Here is a 20,135-nt window from a genome sequence, read left to right on the forward strand (position 1 = left end):
AGAGTTGTCTTATTGGCTAAGGCTTACATCTAGGAAACAATGGACAATGACAAATATGTATGAATGAATATTATATATATATATATATAGCGAAGTGTCCACGAGATGGTGGTTGAGGGGAAGAGAGCGAGAGAGAGAGAGAGAGAGAAATAGAGAGAGAGAAATAGAGAGAGAGGGTGATAAGGAACACATTTGAGACATAATAAAAAAAACTCTATATATGGACAAACATATTCTAGGTAAGCTTAACATGATTAGATAGGAATTGCAGAGAGATGTTTCTTTTGTTAGTGTACTCACACAGTCATCTTCGGCGTAGCGAGTGATGTTTCACACATTTGTATGAACGCTACCTGGGTATGCGCTATATGTGTAGCCGTAGCACACATCTAATAATATTTTACACTTTTTTTATTTTCCATTTGAGACGACGATATTTTCGTCGTGTCGCACTGTTTTGCGTTGCGGACACTGTGATTGCACTGCACAAATTTTACACCGCACTCACTTTTAACACACAAACACTATGGGGGCGTTGGAGGGTCTCTGCATCAGCGACGACGGCTGCGTGGAGGGCTCTTGCGTTCACACTGCCGGCCGGGCCGAGCCGGGCTGACGCGTGCTGGCTCGGCTCGTGCCTAGCCAGCTTAGGCCGACGAGTAGTGCATTCACATTGCGCGCCGCGCCGAGCCGGGACGGCGAAATGGGGCAAAATCCACTTCTCCGATTTTCATGTTTTAAAAATTCTTAGCGGTATATAAGACTTCGCCATTTCGTTTTATGAACTTATTTTTTCCTTAAAAGCGTTACTTACGTCGTGAAAAAAGAAAAAGTCTACTTTTCGTTTCGCGTGATTTCTTAGTTTCGTAACGCTTCCCAACCGATTTTGAAGAAAGTATGCTGCTAAAGAATCTGATTTTTGTACACGTGGTAGTGCAACATCTTAGCTTCGTATTGAATCATTTATCTTTCCATATTTCTTAACAGTCATTGTGAAATGATGCTATTTGTCAACGTTGTGCACTTGATTTACAGATCTTGTAGTGAAAAAGTTATGTAGCGGTTAGCTTACTGTTAGATCCGTTTTACAGCACACATTGTTGGGAATGAAATGTAGCTAAAAGTACCAAAAAGTTTTTGAAATGATAGTGATACTGATATCTGTCTCTGGTCTCAAGTAATGCGAGCTATTCAATGGCGTCAATGCCGCGTCCGCAAGCCACGGAGTTCGCGCGGTTACAGCTTGGTTTAGTGTAGTCATATAATGCAGGACAGAAAAAAACTAATTACTAGTGATCAGTGCAGACCTAGTGCCGGTCCCTCTTATTATTTTAATGGTCTCATTCTCTAGATAAATCCAAATGTATAAGAATTTTTCCCTCGGCTACTGGACAATTCATCTGCTATGCTTTTATAATTGGCCACACGTTGCATCACAAAAGACAAACAATTATTTGTCATCAACATCCTACAATTAGTATGATGTACATTTCGTATTTCGAACTAAAAGATAACTGAAGCGCAATTCTGTAGTCTCGTTGTCTACTTTGACAGAAAAAATAATGGAGACTTAATGAAACTACTGTAGATCGGCACAGATGTGCGTTTCATTGTTCTTCATTGTTCTTTTTTTTTCCTTCCTTGGCGGGCTGCGCTGCACTGTCAAGGTAATCCCCACTCTTTGGCTAAATGGCTGGCGGGAGGCCAAATAAATAAATTTAAAAAGATCTCCACCCTTCGACAGCTGACAAGCAAGTCAGTAGAAAACGCAGCTGCAGTCAACAGTTGCTCGCCTTTAGCTAGTCTGTGCTGTCGTGTAGAACAATGTCTTCACTCTTTTATTGGTATTGTTTTGACTCTGCAGTAACTCGTCGAGTTTTGAAGTACAGAAGAACTAGGAGGTTATGGATTCATCCTGTGAATAGCGACAGACATTTAGGAGAGTTTTTTTCTTTATATGAAGAACTTAAAAACTATCGTGAAAAATTTTATTCAAATTACAGAATGAATCATAATACATTTCAGTATGTGCTGCAGAACATTCAAGACAAAATTTCTAAACAGAACACAAATTTTCGCAGAAGTATAACAGCAGAAGAAAAATTGTGTATAACGATAAGGTAAGATTCGTTAGTACACACTTTTTGGTTTGCAGTAGAACTTTGTACAGCATTCGCTACCTCCAGTTAATTGTAGTCATGCTTTTGTATTTTAAATTTCACAAACGCTAACCTCTGAGGGGAAGAGAGTTTATGGTACTCCTGAGAATCATTAGGAAGTAATTAGCTTCGTCATTTTGGGTAATGTCTTGCTGTGCCTTCAACGAAGAATCGCAGAAATACTCCTTCAGAATTTTCCAACTTTTTTCTTCTTTTTTCTTCATGATGCAGCTCTTGGCAGTGGTGATGGTTCATCATGTGGAGCCACTGATGACCTCACAGAATTCTTTTCATTACCTTGTAAGATAGACAGATTGATAGGCGAAGAGTTTTGAGATAATGCCCTTTGACTCAGTGGTTCTATCGCCACTGATAAGGAACTGCCACAGCATGACTTTACAATGCATTATCATCTGGTAGGGACACATTTCCGTCCCTCAGTGACACTCATATCTGTCTCCGTTTACAAGTAAATGCGAACTATTCAGTGGCGGCAATGCCGCGATCGCTGGCAAGCTATTGTTGTAAATGCATGTAAATACGGTAGATTAAATAAATGAAATAAAAGTAATTTCGCATGTATCATCATAATAAACGTAATTTTTCCTCACTGATTGTGAAATGTGAGGTAACATCTTAAAATAAAAGACGTGTGCAGTCACACTTGTGAAGAAAGCAGAAAGGAGACGTGTGATGCGTGTACTGCAGAAGCTGTAGTGCTGCTCCACAGGCTCGCGCCTGCGGTCGGCTCGCGCCGGCAATATTAAACACTCGGAATGTCGTCGGCTCGGCTCCGGGAGGCTCACGCCGTGTCGGCGCGGCCCGGCCGCCAGTGTGAACACCGCAATTCAAACCCATGTGTTTGATATCGAAGCGGGCGGCGGCCCGGCCAGGCTCGGCTCGGCCCGGCCGGCAGTGTGAACGCAGCCTTAGGGGGGCGTGGTGTGGTGGCCGCGGCGGTGGTGGTGGTGGTGGTGGTGGTGGCCGCGGCGGCGGCGGCGGAGACGTCGGAGGCTGTCGCGGCGTGTGGGGACGGAGGGTGTCCTTGAAGGCGGCGTCCAGCGCTATCTGTAGGTAGTTCTGGAACGTCTGCCGGTAGTTGTTTTTCCGCTTGGCTCGCTTGTGTTCTTCCCAGAGATCTGTGAGCAACTGCACTGCGTCCGTTTGTTTTATCGCGATTATGGCGTGCGCTGTCATCGCGAACGTCCACATGGTCGCGACGCGTTTGGGTCGTGGGAAACATTTTGCAGCGGGATCGTGAGGGCTGTAGCTTCTATAGTTCGGTGGTCCGCCCTGTTCATGTGTGCCACCATTTTTCTGCATGTCTCCCATATCACCTGACTTGTCGGACACGTGAATCGGTGTTCCACGGTGTCGATCTCGTTGCACGCTTCGCAGTGCGGCGACTCGTTCGTGGGTAACTTGTCGTGTACGACTTTGTACCACGTGTCTCTAGCTTCTGGAGGTATGGCTTTTTCGGAGAGATTCTTCCAGACCTGTGGCCAGTCGTGGCCTGGAAGATTCATCTCTGTTCTGCTTCTGCCTTGTTTGCCTCTCAGTGCGCGATAGATTTTCGCTGCTGTTCTCATCTCCTTGACTGCTATGGTGGATGTTATGTAGCTGCTGTCCATTATTACTTGTTTCAGGTAGCGCATCTTAAAGAGTATTAGACTGACGTCTACCGGCGCTTCCTCGGAGTCTGGTCTGTGTTCCTTCAGTAGAGACGACTTGGTACAGTCTACACTTCTGTCCTCCATTTTTAGAGCTCGATGGGGCAACAGGGCCGCGCATTTTGTCGTAACATCTATCAAACCCAGCCCCCCTTCTTCTCTAGGGAGAGTATCAGACTGACGTCTACCGACGCTTCCTCGGAGTCTGGTCGGTGTTCCTTCAGTAGATGGAGCAACAGGGCCGCGCATTTTGTCGTAAGATCTATCAAACCCAGCCCCCCTTCTTCTCTTGCGACACTTTGAAAATTTCCCGCCTCCACAGCAGGTAGTATACAGCGCTTCTTATAGACTTCCCTATTTCGATTCGTACGTTTATGACTTGTGCCATGTACCAAGCCTTCGCCAGGATCGTTGCGTTGATCAGCTGCGTTTTCTGATCCAACGTTAGGTTTCTGTTGGCGTGTGTCCTGACGAGCCCTCTGGTGGTGTTCAGGATGTTCCGCCAGTTTTTCTGCGGCCATTTTCAGTGGGCAGGCCTGCAGCTGGACTCCTAGCGCCTTATATTTTTCGGTCACCTGGTACCATGGTCTGGCCTCGCTCAATTTCACGTTCCCTATCGGGAGCAGCACGGTTTTCTTGGGGTTGGTTTTCGCCCCAGATGCCTGCCAAAGGATTCAGTTATTGGGAGGACACTGTCAATATCCTCCTTTCCGTCCACAAAAATGCTCAAGTCATCGGCATATGCCATACACGTTACTTTCACATCCTGCAACTTGTAGTCGTTGATGGTGGCGGCGAGCTTCCTGAGGACTGGGTCGAGGGCTACTGTGAATAGTGCCATCGACAGTGGGCACCCTTGCCTCACAGATTTCCCCAGTTTTATTGGCGCAGATACCCAGCCATTTACAGTCACTCGTGATGTGGCATTTGTCAATATGTTTTCGATGACTTGAGCGAATTTGGGGCCAAAACCTAGTCTTGTCAAGGTCTTCAGTAGGTACCGGTGACCGACCTGTCGAAGGTCTTTTGGAAGTCTACAGAAATGATCGCTGAAGTCGCTCTGTCGGATGCGGCGTGTGCTGTAACGTCTCTGTACGTGCAGACGGCGTCAAAGATGTTTCTGCCTAACACTGCACATGTCTGCCACGGGCTGATTGCTTTCTTGAGGGCGAGCTTCATATTTTCCGCGATGCATTTTGCAACTAGCTTGTAGTCCGCATTTAGGAGGGTAATTGGGTGGAAGTCTGTTAACGTTTTTGGAGCCTTAGTTTTCGGTATCAGAGTGATGGTCCCTTCCAGGAACGGAGGTGGTATCTCCTTCCCGTCCAGAATTTCGTTGACAATTTCTGTTATTATTACACCTACTTTGTCCCAGCAGGTGGCGTAGAATTCTGACGGTAATCCGTCCGCTCCTGGAGCTTTGCCGTTGACGCAGGTTTTGAGGACGGCTCTGACTTCATACTCTGACACGGCCTCCGTCAGCAAAGCGCGATCGGTGTCGTTCAGCCGTCTGCGCGTTTCTTCAAGTATTTTTGCTGTTTCTGCGTCGTCTGGTACATCGCCCTTGAAGAATTCAGAGAAGTGCTCTTCTACGTGACGCATCATGTCCCTCCTAGTTGTTATCTTGCGGCCAGCTGCGTCGCTAAGCTCCCTTATAGTTCTGTTTTGTGCCCTCTCCCTCTCCCTGTGCAGGTGATGCAGTGTGGCAGGTTCCTCTTCAGTGGCGCCGTGTGTCTGGCTCCGGACGACGACGCCTTTCATTTGTTGACGCCTGATATTGAGTAGTCGCGCCTTTATTCCTCTGACTCGCGTGAGAAGCAGGTCGTCGTCTGGAGGACAGTTGAGAGCGTCCTCATCAGTCCCCTAGAACTTAGAACTACTTAAACCTAACTAACCTAAGGACAACACACAACACCCAGTCATCACGAGGCAGAGAAAATCCCTGACCCCGCCGGGAATCGAACCCGGGAACCCGGGCGCGGGAAGCGAGAACGCTACCGCACGACCACGAGCTGCGGACACCTAATAACACATTTATCCATAGTGACATTAGGATATTTATTGTGTGCACTTTGTTTCTTCTTCGTCTTCTCTACAGTAGATGCTAGATTCCCCCTGCCCTCAGCATCGTGTCCCACTTGCCGTAATTTGCACATCATCGACTTAACGCAATTTCGGTATTTTCCTGGCACGCGGCGTCTTCAAAATGGTTCAAATGGCTCTGAGCACTATGGGACTCAACTGCTGTGGTCATAAGTCCCCTAGAACTTAGAACTACTTAAACCTGACTAACCTAAGGACATCACACACATCCATGCCCGAGGCAGGATTCGAACCTGCGACCGTAGCGGTCGTGCGGTTCCAGACTGTAGCGCCTTTAACCACTCGGCCACTTCGGCCGGCTGCGGCGTCGTCATTTCCGCCAAGACTGTCACTGCTTTCTCTCCCTCGTCGTCGACAATTTTAATGATGTCGTAGAAAGCCGACGTGGCTGCACGCAAAGGCATTTTCCACGATCGCTTTTCGTTCTTGCACCATGAGGTAGCGACGTGCACTATTTTAAACTAGAACATGACCATCCCTGCAGTAGACAGCTGACTATGTTGCGCCGAAGGGCAAAATTCAAGTGAAAGACGGAAGTAGACATCACATCAAAATTAAAAGCAATAAACAAGCGAGAAAATCCTTTCATAAGCAATGTTTTAGCTGAATAAAAGGAAACTAGTATCGAGACGATCAAACACACTACAGTGGTTGCATACGCAGTGCCAGTATTCATAAACTATTCGTACACGACTTGCTGATATCATGTACACAGATGGAGAGTTTGACCGACATTATTCCGGAAATATTCGTGCACTGAAGACGTGAGACGATTAATACATTTACGAGGCTCCACTCAATTAAAAAAAAAGAAAAAGAAAAAACAGAATTTTTAAAGAATATATTACGAGAATGGAATACAACACTTATTTATTTCTGTGTTCAATAGCACGTGCAAAGAATTCTTAGGGACGTGTCGTAGCCAGTTATGAACTGCCGCCAGGACATCTCATCTTCAGCGAACTTTGAGCCACTAAGACTAAGACCTTCTTTCAGTGGGTTAAAAACGTGATAACCTGAAGGTGCCAGATCCGGGGAATAGGAGGGAATGGTGTAAGGAGACGAACGTCAGTCTCCCTGCACACAACCATTCACCTTTCTTTCATTTCTGATGTCAAACGTTTTGGAATCCACCACACACAGACTTTCTTGAACATTAGTACCTCACGAACAATATGGTGGGCTGATCTGACACTAAAGTTAACCGTTGCTGCAATATTACTCCCCTGTTTTCCCGTATCAACTCTCCCGCTGTTGTTCTCCGTGACTACGCAGACAGAGCGTCCTGGACGTGGCGAATCTTCAACAGTTGTTACTCACCGTTTGAACTTGTCTGTACGCTTGTGCACTTGTGGTCGACTCAGATAACTTACACAATATTGCACTGCCATCCAACGGATAATTTCGATTGGTTTCATTCCTTCAGCTAAGACAAATCCAATAACACTCCACTGCTCCACGTTGGTGCAAACCTACAAGGGTGCCACCGTCTCGTTTCACTGATTCACTGCAATCCCTTCGCGAGGTTTGTGTGCCACACCTTCTGATAATAGTTTCTAGGACACCACCAAAAGATAACAAAGAAGCTCAAACTTTACCGAAATTTTGTACTTTTTATACAACTTTGCCTTTTATTTATTGAATGGACATTGAACATCGCTCTAAACTCTTCAAATTATTCGCAGTGAAATCGTCATGTAGTAGAATTCATGAAAATGTTTTTAGAACACCGCCATAGGCGTCCACAGAAATGATTCCAACGGAAGGCAATATTCCGAAATATTTTTTGTGTAACTGATTCGGTGAATTATAAAACGTGTTGTGGTTCAGGAACTATATTTGGCAAGAAATACAAAAAATTATTATACCTCAAAAGATTGACCGTTATGTAATTAGTATTTGCAAGTTAGATTACGTTGATATCTTACGAATAGGCATATTCAGTCATATACGCAAAGTACTTCATTTATGTTATTAATATGAATATGGATGCCACTTTTTATATTCAACGATCTAAAAATTTCATCCTGATCGAAAAAAATTAATTCGGGCCTATAATGTGGTCTAGGGGTAGCGTCTTTGATTCATAATCAAAACGTCTTCGGTCCCGGGTTCGATCCCCACCACTGCCTAAATTTTGATAAATAATCAGCATTGGCGGCCGAAGACTTCCGGCATAAGAAGTCAGCTCATTCTGCCAACGGCCTTGTCAAAGAGGGCGGAGGAGCGGATAGAGGTTCAGGGCACTCTCTTGTCCTAGGGGTGGGAAATTGCACCTATAGGCGGAAGAAACAGCAATGATCAACGAAATGAGGATGCAGAAGGCAATGGAAACCACTGCATTAAAGACACGTAACGTGTATCCACAGGACATGTGGCCTGTAATTGAAGAAGTGTCGATGATCTCTCCATTGGCAAAAGATTCCGGAATAGTCCCCCATTCGGATCTCCGGGAGGGGACTGCCAAGGGGGAGGTTACCATGAGAAAAAGATTGAATAATCAACGAAAGGATAACGTTCTACGAGTCGGGGCGTGGAATGTCAGAAGCTTGAACGTGGTAGGGAAACTAGAAAATCTGAAAAGGGAAATGCAAAGGCTCAATCTAGATACAGTAGGGGTCAGTGAAGTGAAGTGGAAGGAATACAAGGATTTCTGGTCAGATGAGTATCGGGTAATATCAACAGCAGCAGAAAATGGTATAACAGGTGTAGGATTCGTTATGAATATGAAGGTAGGGCAGAGGGTGTGTTACTGTGAACAGTTCAGTGACTGGGTTGTTCTAATTAGAATCGACAGCAGACCAACACCGACAACGATAGTTCAGGTATACATGCCGACGTCGCAAGCTGAAGATGAACAGATAGAGAAAGTGTATGGGGATATTGAAAGGGTAATGCAGTATGTAAAGGGGGACGAAAATCTAATAATCATGGGCGACTGGAATGCAGTTGTAGGGCAAGGAGTAGAAGAAAGTGTTACAGGAGAATATGGGCTTGGGACTAGGAATGAAAGAGGAGAAAGACTAATTAAGTTATGTAACAAGTTTCAGCTAGTAATAGCGAATACCCTGTTCAAGAATCACAAGAGGAGGAGGTATACTTGGAAAAGGCCGGGAGATACGGGAAGATTTCAATTAGATTACATCTTGGTCAGACAGAGATTCCGAAATCAGATACTGGATTGTAAGGCGTACCCAGGAGCGGATATAGACTCAGATCACAATATAGTAGTGATGAAGAGTAGGCTGAAGTTCAAGACATTAGTCAGGAAGAATCAATACGCAAAGAAGTGGGATACGGAAGCACTAAGGAATGACGAGATACGTTTGAAGTTCTCTAACGCTATAGATACAGCAATAAGGAATAGCGCAGTAGGCAGTACAGTTGAAGAGGAATGGACATCTCTAAAAAGGGCCATCACAGAAGTTGGGAAGGAAAACATAGGTACAAAGAAGGTAGCTGCTAAGAAATCATGGGTAACAGAAGAAATACTTCAGTTGATTGATGAAAGAAGGAAGTACAAACATGTTCCGGGAAAATCAGGAGTACAGAAATACAAGTCGCTGAGGAATGAAATAAATAGGAAGTGCAGGGAAGCTAAGACGAAATGGTTGCAGGAAAAATGTGAAGACATCGAAAAAGATATGATTGTCGGAAGGACAGACTCAGCATACAGGAAAGTCAAAACAACCTTTGGTGACATTGTCGGAAGGACAGACTCAGCATACAGGAAAGTCAAAACAACCTTTGGTGACATTAAAAGCAACGGTGGTAACATTAAGAGTGCAACGGGAATTCCACTGTTAAATGCAGAGGAGAGAGCAGATAGGTGGAAAGAATACATTGAAAGCCTCAATGAGGGTGAAGATTTGTCTGATGTGATAGAAGAAGAAACAGGAGTCGATTTAGAAGAGACAGGGGATCCAGTATTAGAATCGGAATTTAAAAGAGCTTTGGAGGACTTACGGTCAAATAAGGCAGAAGGGATAGATAACATTACATCAGAATTTCTACAATCATTGGGGGAAGTGGCAACAAAACGACTATTCACGTTGGTGTGTAGAATATATGAGTCTGCCGATATACCATCTGACTTTCGGAAAAGCATCATCCACACAATTCCGAAGACCGCAAGAGCTGACAAGTGCGAGAATTATCGCACAATCAGCTTAGCAGCTCATGCACCGAAGCTGCTTACAAGAATAATATACAGAAGAATGGAAAAGAAAATTGAGAATGCGCTAGGTGACGATCAGTTTGGCTTTAGGAAAAGTAAAGGGACGAGAGAGGCAATTCTGACGTTACGGCTAATAATGGAAGCAAGGCTAAACAAAAATCAAGACACTTTCATAGGATTTGTCGACCTGGAAAAAGCGTTCGACAATATAAAATGGTGCAAGCTGTTCGAGATTCTGAAAAAAGTAGGGGTAAGCTATAGGGAGAGACGGGTCATATACAATATGTACAACAACCAAGAGGGAATAATAAGAGTGGACGATCAAGAACGAAGTGCTCATATTCAGAAGGGTGTTAAGACAAGGCTGTAGCCTTTCGCCCCTACTCTTCAATCTGTACATCGAGGAAGCAATGATGGAAATAAAAGAAAGGTTCAGGAGTGGAATTAAAATACAAGGTGAAAGAATATCAATGATACGATTCGCTGATGACATTGCTATCCTGAGTGAAAGTAAAGAAGAATTAAATGATCTCCTGAACGGAATGAACAGTCTAATGAGTGCACAGTATGGTTTGAGAGTAAATCGGAGAAAGACGAAGGTAATGAGAAGTAGTAGAAATGAGAACAGCGAGAAACTTAACATCAGGATTGATGGTCACAAAGTCAATGAAGTTAAGGAATTCTGCTACCTAGGCAGTAAAATAACCAATGACGGACGGAGCATGGAGGACATCAAAAGCAGACTCGCTATGGCAAAAAAGGCATTTCTGGCCAAGAGAAGTCTACTAATATCAAATACCGGCCTTAATTTGAGGAAGAAATTTCTGAGGATGTACGTCTGGAGTACAGCATTGTATGGTAGTGAAACATGGACTGTGGGAAAACCGGAACAGAAGAGAATCGAAGCATTTGAGATGTGGTGCTATAGACGAATGTTGAAAATTAGGTGGACTGATAAGGTAAGGAATGAGGAGGTTCTACGCAGAATCGGAGAGGAAAGGAATATGTGGAAAACACTGATAAGGAGAAGGGACAGGATGGTAGGACATCTGCTAAGACATGAGGGAATGACTTCCATGGTACTAGAGGGAGCTGTAGAGGGCAAAAACTGTAGAGGAAGACAGAGATTGGAATACGTCAAGCAAATAATTGAGGACGTAGGTTGCAAGTGCTACTCTGAGATGAAGACGTTAGCACAGGAGAGGAATTCGTGGCGGGCCGCATCAAACCAGTCAGTAGACAGATGACCAAAAAAAAAAAAAAAAATGTGGTATAGAACTGAAATTAAAAATTTGAAACAGAAAAAATGCCAGAAGGATTGACCAAATCTTGTTGAAGATCAACAAAACTAACCAGCATTAACACCACCCGAACTGGAGGAATAGGCTATGGACTTTCTAAAAAGATTTCTTAGATTTCATTTGATTTACTTTCTCTGCCAACAAAACACATCTCATCATGTTAATGGCTTTAATCGCTTTCATGCATTTTATTTTTTTTTTATACTGAGTGGCATAATCAAAATTGAAACAATGTGCTTTGAAGACTACATTTTTTTGCGATGTCTAGAGCCTATAACAGAGTGGGTGAATGAGAGAAATCTCCCGAAACCACCCTCAAATTGACTGTTGGAACCGACTTTTACTAACCTAGGACTGAACCAAGGAAGTGCTTGTTCTCCAGTCTGTCACGCAACTGTGGAGTCGGGCCAAATGGTCTCCAAAATTCGCAGCTCTATGACAGCAATTGGCATCGTGTTATACCCCGGTTAGTTGAAAAGATACCAATTTCTGAAGAGGACACGTTTTCAATCGTGAAAATTTACGCAATTTTTCCTCTTGTAGGGCATTAAATGGAATTTTCTATTTTGTCTGAAGCATTTGACTCATACGATTGGCGTTTATAACGTCGCAGTCTGGCTAACTAGCAGTAGAGCTGTATATATTGACGTCATACAAAAAATCTATTTGGGCTGCACTGAAATCCCACCGAGTGCGTATTATTTGTCTCGATCAGGTCAAGCAATTACGTGCTCCCTGGCGTATTTAAACTCAGCTACACGTAGGGATGTATCAGTTCCTATTCCGGTATTAATCATAGCTTCAGTACATACACAACACCAATATGTCCACTAAAATTTTTCAGTTTACTAGAGCCTAATAGTTCGTAACAGAGCGATAATTTGTTAATGCGGCAAAGAGTACTTATCCATCCCGCGTTCCTTGGACAATCGATGTCGTCGCACAGATAATTATTTATTGAGTACACTATATTGAATGTATTGAAAGAAGTTATTAACGCAGTAAAAACACTGAATGGTGGTTTATTGCACTATTTTCACATCCTAACATTGCCGTAAGGAAGTAGCTTTTCCTATCTGGGTGGAATTAATTACGTTTACTTCAGTCCAAGATATTATGCAAGTTCCAGAGTCCATTAACAGATTTCACCAAAGTTAATTCTTTTCTCACAATTTGGTTTCAAAGTTTAGTCTCTATATCGGGCCATCATTAATAGTTTCTAACTTTGGGTAATGTCCAGTCTTTTATTGATAACATTCAATTTAAGACAATTTCGAATCTTTCACTATCTGGATTCTACGTGATATCCTATTTGAAATTACTGATTTACTTCTTACAAGTTCAGTGCGTCGAACAGATCGCAAATCTTTAGCGTTCAAAAAACAATCTCGTCGCACCCACGTACACGAGCGCACGCTGAGGTGCGACTTGCTCCGGCTAACTCTCGTAACACAGTAGCAGCGCACGGCTCTTTCTTAGGTATTACACACGATTCTCAAAGAGTACTCATAAGGAGTATTCTTTGAGATCGTTCGTCCCACTCCGTGATTTCTAATTACGGTACTTTGCGATCTACTATGATTTTCTTTTGAAACTAATGGGACTCTATCTTTTTTATTTCTTTCTTTTCAAAACACTAAGCTACTTGGTACTGAATTTCTTTTCTATCTACGTGCTACTATTCAAGCAACATTATTCCAAAAGGGACCTTTTTTTCTTTTTTTCATTTATGAAATTTGGAACTTGATTTTTGGAACTTTCGGGCTTTGGGGTACTATTTTTACATTCTTCATTTTTCGTCCAAAGGAAGCGGCGTTACACGTTCAATAGGTAATTCAACACTTTTTTTTCTGTATTCCAATATAACGTAATATTTTCCACTCTTTTGCCTACAAAACCCTATTTCTCGACATAATCTCTGTTGAATGCTATAATCTCACACCACCTTACTGGGAGTGCTCTGCTGATCGAAGTCGGGGCCAGCGTCTTGCTGCATCAATGGCCTCCCCGTCATCCAAGTACTGCATCCTTCATTGGGCCAAACAGATGGGAATTCGGAACGTACGGGATCCAGGTTTTGCGGTGGATGAGGAAGGACGTCCAATGAAGTTTTGCAAGCTCTGGGTGAGCAGACTTGTGTGAGGCCTTGCGTTGTCATGGAGAAGGAGAAGTTCGTTTTCATTTTCGTGGCGACGAACATGCTGAAGTCGTTTCTTCAGTTTACTGAGGGTAGCACAGGTCTGTGCAACCTTGTTTGGATGATGAAAGACGTCTCGCCCAACGACTCACGCTCTTTTGTTCACTTCCAGGTCTCCGTGGACATTCTGCAAACGCCTATGAATATCTGCGATGCTCTGATTTTCCACTAAAAGAAACTCAGTGAGAGCTCTCTGCTTGCAAAGCACTTCCGTTACAGACGCCATTTTGAAGGCTACATATAGCGCCACCATCTATTGGAACATCATGAAACTATAGGGCTCAAACGGTAATATTCCACAATGTCCCACAACAAGTTCCGCATATTTTCAGCCGATATTTGGTGAGAAAAAATGTGTTGCATTACTTGTTGAATGCTCCTCAATCTTAAGCCCAGTTTACACGACGACATTGGGTTGCGCCACTCGTTCTGTGGAATGAGTTACACGCAAGTGGTTTCATATATGACTGTAGACACGGCGACACCTGTATACACTTCAGTTTCGTCGTTTTGTGGGTCCACTGTTGTGTCCCCCCTACCCTCCATCTCTACACCCTTCATCTCCTTTCCCAAGGTGGCTTCCATCAACTCCTCCTCCTGGATGATGCCCTCTCTCCCTCCATTTATCCCTCCTATCAACTCTGATCCTCACTCCCCCTCCTTTCCTCCATCCTTTTCTTGGGCTCCCTCTCCCCCCTTTCATCCTCTTTCTTCCCCACCTACCCTCTCTCTGCCCCCCTTCTCTCCCCCGAGTCCTTTTGCATGCTCCTCCTTTGCCTTGTCCCATTCCCTCTCGCATCTGCCCTGCCCCTCTCCCCTCTCTTATGAGTCCTCTCCCTCCTTTGGTTCCCCCCCTTTCGTTTTTTTCCTCTCCTCCCTCCTTGTTTTCCCCCCCATCTGTCCAGGTCCCCCCTCGCCCCCCATCTGCCCTTGGCTATGGATTGTCATCTTTGTGCCGACATTTTCGTGCAGTGTTTTACAGTGAGTGTTCAGTGCTGTGTGTCTTTTGGGAAGTGTTGCGAACAGCCATTGTACTGTCGCTGGGTGTGATTTTTTATCTCTTGCGAACAGAAACCAGACTTTCGCCATGTTTTTTTAATTGTGTGTCTACTATGTTACTTGTTTGATTCCTGTGTATTTTATTAGCATTGTCAACCCCTTTTCTTTATGTTTTAACTTTCCACAATTTTCCGCCGTTTTATAATTTAAGTCACCGTTTTATCGCCTGCTTTTATTGTTTCTTTTCTTATTACGTTTTTAAAAAGTCTGTAGGCTGTAGAGCAGCGTACTAAGCTGCTGCCAGCCCGCCCCCTTCGGGGGGAATCGAAATTCAATAAAGGAAAAAAAAAATTGTGGGTCCCTGAGTCGTGTCTGAAATGAAAGTTTTGGCAGCTGCACGTCTCACGAGTTGTGATCGGAGTTAAAGCTTGTTGCATGGAATCGGTGCATAAGAAAAAAATAAGAAACGTGTTTCGATTCATGACTGGATGAAGAAAAGACCTCAGCTCGGTTGCTCAGCATCCTTGCTGAAATAATTTATAACTTAAGATCCAAGAAGTTCTTTTAATTACCTTAGTATATCACCAGAACTGTTCACGTTTCTTCTAAATAGAGTTAATCATGCGATAAGGAATAAAGGTACTGTAATGCATAAGCACTGTCGCCAGATCTGAAATTACGTAAATTGCGTGCATTACAATCGAGAACACTCGGCATGCTGTAAGCTTTGGTTTTAGTTGGTGATGACGCTATTTCATTAACACCAGTATTTATTAACATTAACAGTAATAATTACTAACATTAGGAACTATAATTACTCGAAGCAGGCCACATTAAGTAGACAATGGTTTGCAGACGACTCTCTCGAAGAGAGATCGTTACAGTGGCAATATTTCAAAATTCTTTCATATGTGAATGCGGAGCATCGCAGCGACGTTTTAAATAGATGAATATTGAATAAAGAATGCAGCTTCTTGAATTTGTATAGCCTTCCCTCCTGTCAACAATATTCCTTTACATAGAGTTGGCCAACTCGAACGATGGGATTTTAGTCTTGTAGATGAGAGCATTGCCACAGCTAGAATTACACTTGCTTGTGTTTTTCTTAATTCAGTTGTGTATGTGCTCCTAACTCAATAGATTTTGCCCTGCAGCTCAGATACTGTCAAACCATCTACGTTATGATCGCACATGACGGTCTCAGCGGCAGCAATATGTTGCTTATTTTTCTAATCAGCATCGCTGAAATCCCACAAATACTTATGCAAAGCATAGATATCCAAAAAGCGAACATTACTCTCCGTTCCCCACTTCATATTTCAGTCTGTCTACGCTCTGCAAACACACATAACCTTAAAACTCATGCAACTAGTGTCGCCAAAGTTGGAACGTGCCGAAAGTGTTCAGTTTCACCAACGAGTTGCGCAAACACGCGGCACGCATGCGCAGTGACGGGTAACGCAGGTGCCTGCAACCTAGTGTCGTCGTGTAAACTAGGCTTTGAGTTCAGATGGCTGTGTTCTTCAGAGTCTACTGCCACAGCTCTGCCACGTGAAACTGAATGCAGAATTTACAAGCCTCTATGGATCCTGTTTGTTCACAGACGAACGGTGAACTGGTATTGAGATTCCAATGTGAGGCAAGTGTAGAGGGATTTTTGTGGAAGCTGGAGTGGATGACAGGCACGTACACTGCTACCAAGCTTACGTTATACTGGAATCCGTACTTCAGGGTGTTTTGATCGGTCCCTTTCTGCAACTGGAAGATACATGTACGAGAAAGAAACAGAGAAAAGATTGATGGTACTACACTGCTGGCCACCGTAAATGCAACACCAAGAAAGACAAGAGGTAGCACAACAAAATTTATTTTTTAGATAACATGTTGACCAAGTATCAAATGATTACGTTTACAGACGTCTGTGACATGTGGTTCCTGCCAGAATCAGTAGCCAGAGTAGCCGCCATTGTTGGAGATCACCGCTGCCATACGTCTCGGCATTGAGTCAAAGAGACGTTGGATGTGTTCCTGGGGTACAGCAGCCCAAGCAGCTTCCACACGTTGCCAAAGATCATCTTGTGTGGCAGCTGGGGATGTAATCTGGGTGACTCGTTGAGCAACCATGGATCACATGTTTTCTATGGGTGAAAGATCCTGAGAGCGAGCCAGCCAGGGAAGCACTTCAATCTGGTTATTGACGTAGAACCTTTGGACAATGCGTGCCACGTGTGGTCGCGCATTATCCTGTTGAAATATGGTTGTGGACGAGCCCTGAAAGTAAGGAAGGACAACTGGCTCCAGCACCTCGGATATGTAGCACCGGCTATTTAAAGTACCGGCAATGCGTACTAGAGGCGTGCGAGAGTAATATCCAATACCGCCCCATACCATAATACCCGGTGCAAGACCCGTGCGGCGGTGCATAATGCAGCTGTCCAGCATCCTCTCTCCACGGTGTCTCCACACTGGAATCCGACCATCGTGGTGCTGCAGACAGAAGCGTGCCTCGTCAGTAAAGACAACGTCATTCCATTCTGCCGTCCACATCCGTCTGTCATCACACCATTGGCGACGGAGACGTCTGTGGTTCTGCGTAAATGGTAGATGAAGCAATGGACGTCTTGCGGACAGACCACTCTGCTGTAAACGGCGTCGAATGGTACGCGCAGACACTGGATGATGCGTTACAGACGCAATGTGCTCTGCTATGGTTCGGGATGTCACTGAGCAATCCGTCACTGCCATGCGCACAATTTGCCTATCAGCACGTGCAGTGGTGCACCGAGGTGAATGCGATCGACCACGTCGGTCCGTCGTACCCTCCTGCATCCAACGGTCACATATCCGCGTTACAGTTGTTTGGTTTCGTCCAACACGACTAGCGATTTCTCTGTATGATAATCCACAATCTCGGTAAGCCACTATCCTTCCTCTGTCGAACTCGGATACTTGATCAAACGATGCTCGCTGTTGTCTACAAGGCATAACTGATCGTCTTGTGAAACAACCACAAGGTAAACACACGTGCCGAACGTACACTCGTCGAAATCGCCAAGCCTTAAATGGCGCTATGAGGTGGCGCCACAGGCGCGCGTGATGTGCGTCTGCGCTGAAATTCTAATCAGTTGCATATCTCATCGCTGCAAACCCATGGTGTAAATTTCACTTGATTCGGATGCTTCCTTCACGGTGTTGCATTTACGGTGGCCAGCAGTGTATTTCAGCATTGTTCTCTAAAGGTTCGCATCCATCCTGACTGCCAAATAGCGCCAAAACTGCCACCACGCCAAGAAATAACCATAATTTCTGGTCAGTGGCATGAGTACTAACAATATCCTAAGGCAGGTCGTTACTCTTTACCGCTTGTCACAACAGACAATATTAATCTGGAGTTTAGTAGCGTCACAGACAATCATTGCTAGAAATTCACTAGTGAATAAGAAGTCTATAGCCAGATTCCAGGGTGTGTGTGGAGGGGGGGGGGGGGGTGGTCATCAAGACCACCTCCTTGTCCCTCTCCCTTGCGGACGCCATTACAGCAGTACTTTCTTTTCATAAAGACTTGGCGTATTAAAACATGGCCTATGGTACACGTTATCGAGCAATATATTTTAAGTTTGTCACGGTTCGTTTCTTGTATTGTTAGCTGATATGATTTTAAGTATATAGACTGAAACAGCGAGTGAAAATTCGCACCAAGGTTGCGAATCGAACCCACGTCCTCTGCTCACTGGACAGGTGCGTTAGCCACTAAGCCACCTTGGCACAGTAATTTGAGCAACTGTACAGTTTATCCTGGCACGCCTCCCTCCTTGATCGAAATTGTGCCATTTCATTTGTATAAGTATTTGCGCCTGGACTGCAGCCTGTATCCCCTATTTGCGTTCGACGCTGAGGCGCTATTCGAGAACATAGAGGGCCCTGGCAATTCTGTTCGTGCGTAAGGGGGAATTTAAAGTAAACTGTGGCGGCAGTAAGAATTTGGATCGAGGAGCAAGGCACGCTAGGGTAATCCGGATAGTTACGTAAATTGCCGTGCCAAAGTAGCTAACGCACCTGCCTAGTAAGCAGGAAACCGGGGTTCAATTCCCAGCGTTGGTAAAAATTTTCACTCATACACGAAACCTTTGGTACAAGACATCAAAAGCATTTTCTCTGGTGTTTTGGCAGCTATGTACACTTTCGATTTGGCAGTGTATATATGGAGTCGTACGAAGAAAATATTTGTGACCACATGTTTCGTACGACGTCCAGAGTCGCCGAAAAGTGTTGGTTTGTTACTCATTACAAACAAAATGTTTTTAAGGTGGAAATTTATGGCCCCATTAGATGGAACGTTTGTAGAATAATCTGTTGTGATCTTCAGCTTGACAGGGAAAGTTATCTAGGAAGAATAATCTGTGTATTGTGTATTAAACTGGGGACCTAGAAACGATGGAGAGGCATCGTCCTGCTATGGCCCTCAGTGGTTCACAACCCCACAACAGGCCACAGTAGTCCACGCACCCTACCGCCGCCCCACAACGAACACAGGGTTATTGTGCGGTTCGGCCCCCACAGTGGACCCCCTCCTTCCCCCCCCCCCCCCCCCCCCCACGGGAATGTCTCATACCAGACGAGTGTAACCCCAAATGTTTGCGTGATAGAGTAAGTATGGTGCATGCATATGTGGAGACAGTGTTTGTGCAGCAAACACCGACACAGTGTAACTGAGGCGGAATAAGGGGAACCAGATGGTAAACCGCCTTAAAAACCATCCACAGGCTGGCAGGCACACCGGACCTCGACACTAATCCGCCGGGCGCATTCATGCCAGGGACCAGCATGCCTTCCCGTTCGGGAAGCAGCGCGTTAGACCGCACGGCTAGCCAGGCGGGCTAGAATAACCAATTCTCCAGCAGCGATTGAATAGCGCTGCTGCAAGGCAGTGGCGACAGACCAGACAGAGTGGTGCAGTCTGGTACACGTGGAGGGCGAGTCGGGCAAGAAATGTGTGTCTAATAAGTTTCAGAGGACACTACATGTGGCTGCTTCTTTAACCTCAGAGCACAGTACAATACGGAAGACATTTTCATGTTTGTTATTGTGGTCTTCACTTGGAAGACTGGACTGATACACTCCCTGCATTAGTCTATTCTATGCAGGACTCTGTTTCTCAGTATGGTTACTGCAAGCTACAGCCACTTCAACCTGCTTGCTGTATTCAGACCTTGGTCCCGCTCTGCAGTTTTAGCCCCTCACACTTTCCTCCATTACCAAATTGACCACTGCTTGATGCGGCAGGATTTGTTCTGTCGACCTATCCTTTCTTTAAATCAAGTTGTGCCACAAATTTGTTTTTCCCCAGTTTGACTGAGTGCCCTTCATTAGTCATATGATGCATCCAACATTCTTCCATAATGCCGCTTTCCAAACGCCTCAATTCTCTTCTTGTCTGAATTTTTTCGACCATATTTCAGTTTCGTCCAAAGCTACACTCTACACGAATACCTTTAGAGATAGTAGTACAGGACTCGGCTGTATTAGTAC

At 44.6% G+C, this 20,135-nt stretch overlaps 1 protein-coding gene across 3 annotated transcripts in view; it reads left to right on the plus strand.

The window, feature by feature from the left end:
* The window catches only part of LOC126412451 (uncharacterized), a 282,369-nt gene that overhangs the window by 68,520 nt on the left and 193,714 nt on the right, over positions 1–20,135 (plus strand). The window lies entirely within an intron of this gene.

The sequence above is a fragment of the Schistocerca serialis genome, chromosome 7, assembly GCF_023864345.2.
Source record: "Schistocerca serialis cubense isolate TAMUIC-IGC-003099 chromosome 7, iqSchSeri2.2, whole genome shotgun sequence".
In the NCBI taxonomy this organism is placed as follows: Eukaryota; Metazoa; Arthropoda; class Insecta; order Orthoptera; family Acrididae; genus Schistocerca; species Schistocerca serialis.